The sequence below is a fragment of the Myotis davidii genome, unplaced genomic scaffold (genome assembly GCF_000327345.1).
Source record: "Myotis davidii unplaced genomic scaffold, ASM32734v1 scaffold376, whole genome shotgun sequence".
NCBI classification, from domain to species: domain Eukaryota; kingdom Metazoa; phylum Chordata; class Mammalia; order Chiroptera; family Vespertilionidae; genus Myotis; species Myotis davidii.
The window spans coordinates 3,529,342-3,538,161 of record NW_006288121.1 but is presented as its reverse complement, the minus strand read 5'-3'; the positions used below and the strand labels follow the sequence as shown (position 1 = coordinate 3,538,161).

At 41.0% G+C, this 8,820-nt stretch overlaps 1 protein-coding gene and 1 pseudogene across 1 annotated transcript in view; one reads left to right on the top strand and one right to left on the bottom strand.

Moving 5' to 3' along the window:
- LOC107182511 overlaps positions 1-569 on the bottom strand; it is a 3,088-nt pseudogene extending 2,519 nt beyond the window's left edge.
- DNAJC1 (DnaJ heat shock protein family (Hsp40) member C1) overlaps positions 1-8,820 on the top strand; it is a 145,126-nt gene that overhangs the window by 126,278 nt on the left and 10,028 nt on the right. The window lies entirely within an intron of this gene.

Below are 8,820 nucleotides of genomic sequence, written 5' to 3'. Positions count from 1 at the left end.
TGCAAGGCAGCAAACTCCGGTGTTTACCTATGCCGCCATCTTGGTTGCAAAGTGACTTTTGCCCCTTCTTAATAAGGTTCTCTGGCACGGAAACCCTTTGCTTCTGCATTCTCCATGGTTCCAGCCAGGAAAGTGGCTGTACCATTTTACATTCTTATCAGTACATGAAGATTTCAGTTTTTCTATATCCTCCCTCACCAACACTTGATTTTTCTTATTATTTCCGGTGTTTACCTATGCCGCCATCTTGGTTGCAAAGTGACTTTTGCCCCTTCTTAATAAGGGTTTCTGGCACGGAAACCCTTTGCTTCTGCATTCTCCATGGTTCCAGCCAGGAAAGTGGCTGTACCATTTTACATTCTTATCAGTACATGAAGATTTCAGTTTTTCTATATCCTCCCTCACCAACACTTGATTTTTTTCTTATTACGGTCAAGTTCATTTTTTATTTTTTGCATACGGATATCCAATTATCTTAAAACCATCTGTTAATAGGCTATTCTTTCTACCATCAAATTGTCTTGGTACTTTTCACAAAAAAAAATCAATTGGCCATAATGTAAAGATTTATTTATGTACTCTCAATTCTATTCAATTGATCTGTATGCCTATCCTGAAAACACCGCACTGTCCATATTACTATAGCCTTATGGTAAATGTTTAAATTGGACAGTAAAAATGTTTCCAAATTTGTTGACAAAATAATTTGGCTGTTTTTATCAATTTCTACAAAAGATCTTTTTAATGGGGATTGCATTAAATACATAGATCAATTGGGGAGGGAGAGGATTGCTATCTTAACAATTTTTAGGGTCTAAATCCATGAACATGGAATGTCTCTCCTTTTATTTAGAGCCTCTTTAATTTTTATCTGTTGTTTTTAGTATAAGTCTGGAACTTCCGAAACTTCTTAGTATCAATCTTCTTGAGGCTATTCTGAAGGAACCCTTTTCTTAATTACACTTTTCAGATTGTCCATTGCTAATATGTAGAAATACAATAGATTTTTGCATTAGGCTTGTATCCTTTGACCTTGCTAAATGATAATAGTTTAATAGTTCTGTGGGTATAGAACTCATTAGATCTGGAATTTTCAGGAGACTCATAAGTGGGAAATCTAGAGGCATACAAATGTTAGATGATGTGTGTGAATTTACATAGTGAGCCACTTACTTTACATTCCTGAACTGCTGTTTCCCCTTATCCTAGTCATATTGTTGTAACCCAGATTTCAAAAGGACCCTCCTTACCTCTCAGAGAACTAAGGCTAACTGTCCAAGTCCACCAACAATTGCACTTCCTGTGGAAGTTTGAACGTCTTCCCAGGGCTTATATTCACTCTTCTTCCCCCCAAATACCTGCATCCTAGTGTGCCCACTTTGTACAGTACTACACTGAGTTTCTCAGAAAGAATCCACTCATACAAAAGCATTAATGAAGCAACCCTAAATGACTCCCTAGATCAGATGGACTTAATCGACATCTTCAGAACATTTCACCCCAAAACTACAGAATATACATTCTTCTCAAGTGCACATGGGACATTTTTGAAGATAGACCATATATTGGGACATAGGCAACGTCTCTTTAAATTCAAGAAGATTGAAATCATATCAAGCATCTTCTCAGATAACAATGACATAATATTAGAAATAAATTACAATAAAAATTCAAACACTTGGAGGCTAAATAGCATGTCACTAAACAATGATTGGGTTACCAAAGAGATTAAAGAAGAAATAAAAAACATCCTGGAAACAAATGACTTGAAAGGATAAACAAGATTGACAAACCCCTAGCCAGGCTCACCAAGAAGCAAAGAGAGAGGACCTAAATAAACAAAATCAGAAATGATAGAGGCGAAATAACAACAGACCCCTCTGAAATACAAATGATTGTTAAAAAATACTATGGACAACTCTACTCCAACAAACTAGACAACCTGGAGGAAATGGACATATTCCTAGAAAAAGACAACCTTCCAAAACTCAATCAGGAAAAAAATAATCTGTATAGGCCGATAATTATGGAGGAAATCAAAGCAGTCATCAAAAAACTTCCAGCAAAAAAAGCCCTGGTCCAGACGGCTTCACAGGGGAGTTTTACCAAACATTCAAGAAAGAACTAAAACCTATCCTCAGAGTATTCCAAAAAATTCAAGAATAAGGAACACTTCCAAGCTTTTTCTATGATGCCAGCATTACCTAATCCCAAAACCAGATAAAGACAATACAAAGAAAGAGAATTACAGGCCAATATCTCTAATGAACATAGAGATATGCTAAAATCCTCAACAAAATTCTAGCAAATGGGATCCAGCATTACATTAGAAAGATCATGCACCATGACCAAATGGGATATATCCCAGGGATGCAAGGCTGGCACAATATCCACAAATCAATAAACGTGATACATTACAGAAACAAATTGAAAGATAAAAATCACATAATTGTATCAATTAATGCAGAAAAGCATTTGACAAAATACAACACACTTTCTTGATAAAAACTCTCAGCAAAGTGGGAGTAGAGGAATCATACCTCAACATAATAAAAGCCATATATGACAAAACTACAGCCAGCATCATACTCAATGGGCAAAAACTAAAACCATTTTCCCGAAAAACTGGAACAAGACAGGGATGCCCACTCTCACCACTCCTGTTTGACATAATACTGGAAGTGCTAGCCATAGCAATCAGACAGGAAGGAGAAATAAAACTGTCATCATTCGCAGATGACATGATATTGTACATTGAAAACCCTAAAGAGTCCATCAAAAAACTATTAGATTTAATAAATGAATTTGGCAATGTAGCAGGATACAAAATTAATACCCAGAAATCTATGGCTTTTTGTACACCAATAATGAACTCACAGAAAGAGAAACTAAAAAAACAATCCCATGTGCCATTGCATCAAAAAACTTAACACATTGTTTGCAGGTAGTTTTTATCGCGCGCTAACAGGTGGTGCGGGCCATTTTTGCTAATTTTTTGCGCAAATGGCAATGTTCAGTAAAATTACGATAACTTGAGTTTACGTATTTATACGTTACCCGCATTCTACCACTAGTCTATCAAATACATATTAATACGTGTCCCATGCTCTACTACACTGGTAAAATGTATAAATGTGTAAAACGTATAGATACCTAGGAATAAACTTAAGTAAGGAGGTAAAAGACCTGCACTCAGAAAACTACAGGACATTGAAAAAAGCAATAGAGGAAGACATAAATAAATGGACACTTTTCAAAAATGGACATACTGAAGTTCAAGAGACATGAAGACATGTTCAAAGTCACTAATCATCTGAAAGATGCAAATCAAAACGACAGTGAGATACGATCTCATACCTGTCTGAATGGCTATCATCCAGAAATTGACAAGTGCTGGCAAGGATGTGGAGAAAAAGGAACCCTCACGCACTGCTGGTGGGAATGCAAACTGGTGCAGCCACTGTGGAAAATAGTATGGAGTTTCCTCAACAAATTAAAAATGGAGCTCCAATTTGTCCCAGTAATCCCACTTCTAGGAATGTATCCCAAGAAACCAGAAACACCAGTCAGAAAGGGCATATGCCCCCCTATGTTCATAGCAGCACAATTTACAATAGCTACGATTTGGAAATAGCCTAAGTGCCCATCAGCAGATGAGTGGATTAAAAAATGGTGGTACTTCTACACAATGGAATACTACACTGCTGTAAAAAAGAGAAAACTCTTACATTTGCAACAGCATGGATGGACATGGAGAGCATTACGCTAAGTGAAATAAGCCAGTCAAGAGTAAGGTAAATATCACATGATCTCATTCATTTGTGGAATATAATGAATAACATAAACTGATGAACAAATATAGAACCAGAGACATAGAAGCATCAAACTTCAGAGGGTAAGACATCAACTAAAGGACTTGTATGCATGCATATAAGCATAACCAATGGACACAGACACTAGGGGGATGAGGCATGTGCTGGGAGGTGGGGTACCCGGGGAGAGATCAAGGGGCGGAAAAGGAGACATGTAATACTATCTATATGTATAAAACCCTAATGTGAAAATAGACCGAACAGTGGAATGACCGAACATCCAGTCACTATGACGTGTACTGACCACCAGGGGGCATGCACAGAACATGGCAGGCATCGGTCGTGGTGGGATGGTGGAACAGGCGAGTGGGGGTGCCAAACCAAGGTGGGGCACCGGTCACTGTCATCAAGGCAAGCCTCTGGTGGTTACTGAACATTTTTTGCTCCTGTGCACCACGGTTCCACCTGGCACTTGGACCTGCTGCCGGCACCACTGTTCCCACCCACTGTCAGCGCCTGGCGTCTGGCACCAGCCCTGATCACTTTGGTGCTGTCAGTGGATGCGAGCAGTGGCTGCCAGGTCCCAATTGACCCTCAGGGCTTCTCTACCTCCCCCTGCTCCTGCGATGGCCCCACTCGCACCCTCTGCCGGCACCAAAGCCACTGCTTGCACCCACTGCCAGTACCGGCCCCACTCACAGCCAGCGCCTGGTGCTGGTCCTGATTGCTCGGCACTGTCAGTGAGTGCAAGAGGCAACTGCTGGCCCCCATCACTCCCGAGGGCTTCTCCAACTCCCCCTGCTCCTGAAGGGTGATCAGGGCAGCAGCTGCCACTCACACCTACATGATGGCACCAGCCCTGCTCACACCCACTGCTGGCCCTGGCCCCAATTGCTCCACACTGTCAGTAGGTGTGAGCAGGGCCAGTGCTGTCAGTGCATGGGAGTGGCGGCGGCAGGAGCGGGGCTGCCGGCAGAAAGGGGACTGGGGTCTGCATCGGGGGGGGGCCGGGCAGGGATGCAGAGGATGGGCCGAGTCCCACCCCTGTGCCCACTGCAGCCTCGCAGCCCACAGTTCCTTTCACAGTGCATGAATTCATGCACTGGGCCCCTAATATATAATACTTTAAACAATAAAGATTAAAAAGAAAAATATTAATGAGCAGAAGTGGATCTACATTAAATGGAGCCTGAAGCTCACACTATGAACAACATTCCTAGTAGGGTTTTTGTTTGTTTGTTTTTTAGGGCAAAGGGAGGAACACCCTCTAACAAGAAACTTAAAAATCCATACCAGCCTTTACTGTTGCACAGTGCCCTCTTGGTCATGCCATCTCTGCTTGCTTTTCTCCTTTCTCCTTATCCCTTTTATGGCTTTGTTCCTCCTCCTCTGTTTTCCATTTACTTTCACTTTCTCTCTTTCAGATAACCCTCACCCTATGCTCCACAGTCTTCTATCTGTACTGCAGAGTAGCTTGCTCCTTCCTCTGAAGTCTAGGCGGCAGCTGACACCTCAGTCCAGGAGGGCCTTGGGAGTATTGAACCTCTACTTGAAACACTTGCCAGACTGTCTCTTCAGCAAAGACAGCTTTATTTCTCAGAGGAATTCTAGAGCCATCTCTTAATGTTTTTGCCTGCCTAAAGTTTCCTGTCACAGGCCCTTGTCCTCCTATGACTGGCTCAGTTGTCTTCTTCCTCAGAGGACACAGCTTAAGGAGGAGCAAACGGTAGTGGAGAGAGAGGAGCAAGGTACCCACCTAGCCTGCTGGATTCTTTGAATCCTTGCACGTCATTATGGGTGACATATCACAGAGATCTCTCCAGCGCACATTGGAGAAACTGAAGTACAAAAGGTTTTCTGAGGTGCTGGCCAAAGGGGGATGAATTTGAAATCAGGTATTTAATGTCCCAGGACACTGGCCAGTTATGTGGCTGTCCTCCTGAGCAGCTTTGTAAGCAGTTTCTCTCCCCTGTGGCCTTTGAATATTTGAACCACAGAAACATTCAAGGTCTGATTAAACTCTTATTGAACATTTGTTCATCTTTAGTGACTCACTCAAGGAAAGCATACTTGCAGGTTACATGAAAACTTTTCTTGATATCTCCCATTTAACATTCCTTTGTTTTTCTGGACCCCAGTTAGTGTCATGTATTGCTAAGATACTGAGTTTGTATTTTATACTCATTCATCAGAACCCTGTCGCTTACCCCAGGAAGAGACTATCTACTTTAAAGGCTAGATCTAATTTATTAGTTACAATAATATGCACTTTGAATACTATGAATGATTTTATTCGTGAGGGAACTGGTTTAACTCAAATTATCATCTATGGTCTGGTAATAGCATCATACTTTATAGTTAGGACTTCCGTAACTCCTTCTTATGTATAGCTTAGAGATGCAGCAAGTCAATAACTAGTAACCCTTGAACAGATGCTAATAATTGTCAGTGTAATTTAAAATTGCTTGTCTGTGCTAAAAATTTTGGTAAACCATTTTTTAAAAAGGAGGATGGGTGAATATATTATGTTGGACTGTTAAAATATCTCCCTGATGGACTAACAATATCTGCAAAACTACACTGTTATCTGCTAGCAAAAATTATTTTCTCCTAATAAATGGCCATTTAAATCACTGATAAGAGGTAATCGGGAAGTTAATGGAAGTCCCTCTTTTTTAATGGTTAGGATGAACACTATTGTTATTTCTTGTATTTTTTTTCTATCCAGACAGAGAATCCAGAGAAATTTTTAAAGACATTGAAGAAATAATAAAAATGAACAAAAACGCTTTCCACAAGGTGGAAACACTTTTCAGCTGGTTTATTAATGTTCAGGTAACAGAGTGCCATGTTCTTGTTACTCCAGTTTTTGGTTATATGAGTGTTAAATTCAAACAGAAAGTTGGCCAAAATTATATACAAATGAATGAAAATAATGAACTTAACAGTTACATAATTTTTATTATGAGTAACACTTATGATATCAAATCAGTCCAAACTTTTAAAATATGATTTGAGGTCATTACTAATAGTCAACGTTTATTTTCTGCGTTATCTGAGGATGCCAGATATATGAGCATACCCCTTATATAGATCACAAATTGGAAAATTCTTCCATGTATTGAGTGGAAATGTGCCACCATGTAACTATTCAGTGCTCCTAACTCAATTCTATGGAATATAACTCTCATTTTTCTAATTTAATATTCTGTAAGGAACAAAACTCATTTTCGATTTCTTTTCATTCACTCAACCATAACCAATATTCCCAGATGAAATCATAGGGTCCCTATGAGTTTTAAGATTAGGTATAATTGTGTTAAGAAGGAGGATTATGAAGTACTAGAGGCCTGGTGCACGACATTCGTGCACTTGGGGAGGGGGGGGGTCCCCCTCAGCCTGGCCTGCGCCCTTTTGCAGTCGGGAGGCCTCAGGGGATGTCCGACTGCTAAGCCGTCAGTCAGACATCCTTAGTGCTGCTGCAGAGGGGGGCCGCTTCACTTGCCAGGCATTAGCCTGGCTTGTGGCTGAGCGGCACACCCCCTGTGGGAGCACACTGACCACCAGTGGGCAGCTCCTGCATTAAGTGTCTGCCCCCTGGTGGTAAGTCCGCATCATAGCGCCTGGCCATTCCACCATTTAGTCGATTTGCTTATTGCCCTTTATTATATAGGGTTTTCTGCTTTGAATAAGATCATTAAACAGATTTCCCCACAATTCTATAATCCATGTGAGTGTTAATACACATGTAGATCCAGTGCTATCCAAAACCTATCCAAGCTGATAGCCCATAATAACTTTCTTTTACTTTGCACTTTTAATAATATGCTGCTGCTGCTGCTATTTCTTGGTTTTTAAATTTTAGACATTATCTTTAGATTCTTAGTTGAAGATGACAAATGATCTTTCTCAGCACACACACACACTTACTATCCCTCATCTTTCCAGTATAGACATAGTACCAATTTTAGCTTAAAATATTTAGTACTTAGATTTTTATGACTATATAAATATTATTCACAGCCAAGTCACGAGGTGTATTATTATGACATTTTCTTTCTTATACAATCTTTTTTTTTTAATATATTTTATTGATTTTTCACAGAGAGGAAGGGAGAGAGAGATAGAGAGTCAGAAACATCGATCAGCCGCCTCCTGCACATCTCCTACTGGGGATGTGCCCGCAACCCAGGTACATGCCCTTGACTGGAATCGAACCTGGGACCTTTCAGCCCGCAGGCCAACGCTCTATCCACTGAGCCAAACCGGTTTTGGCTCTTATACAATCTTTAGTTTTTCTTGGAATAATTATCTTTTTCTTGGTTTGCTTGGAGTTTCTAAGAATTAATCACTACTTTTTTTCCTTTTGGGGGAGGGGGGTGTGGATAATCCTCACCCCAGGATAGTTTTCCAATGATTCTTTTTAGAGAGAGAGAAAAACAGAGAAACATCAATGCGTGAGAAACACATTGATCGGTTGCTTCCTGCATGAGCCCCAACCAGGGCCCAGGCCAAGGAGGAGCCTGCAACCAAGGTATGTGCCCATGACCAGAATCAAACCTGGGACCCTTCAGTCAGCAGGCCGACATTCTATCCACTGAGCCAAACCGGCTAGTGCAGTGGTCGTCGGCAAACTCATTAGTCAACAGAGCCAAATATCAACAGTACTTCTTCAAAATAGACTCGCCCAGGCTGAAAACCGACTTCTGCGCATGGGCCACGAAGTTTCAGTCGCACTGTACGCACACCCGCATGTGGTATTTTGTGGAAAAGCCACACTCAAGGGGCCAAAGGGCCGCATGTGGCTTGCGAGCCGCAGTTTGCCGACCACGGGGCTAGGGCAATGACTACTTCTTCAACTGAAGTATTAATCTCTAATTCTCCAACTAAACATAATTTCACACAACAGTTTGATCAGTCTGCTTTTTATGTTTTTGTTTTCTTATGGAGCTTACTGTCATGCTGCTCCAGTCCGAATTGGAGCTTTCTAGCTCTCCGGCACAAATGG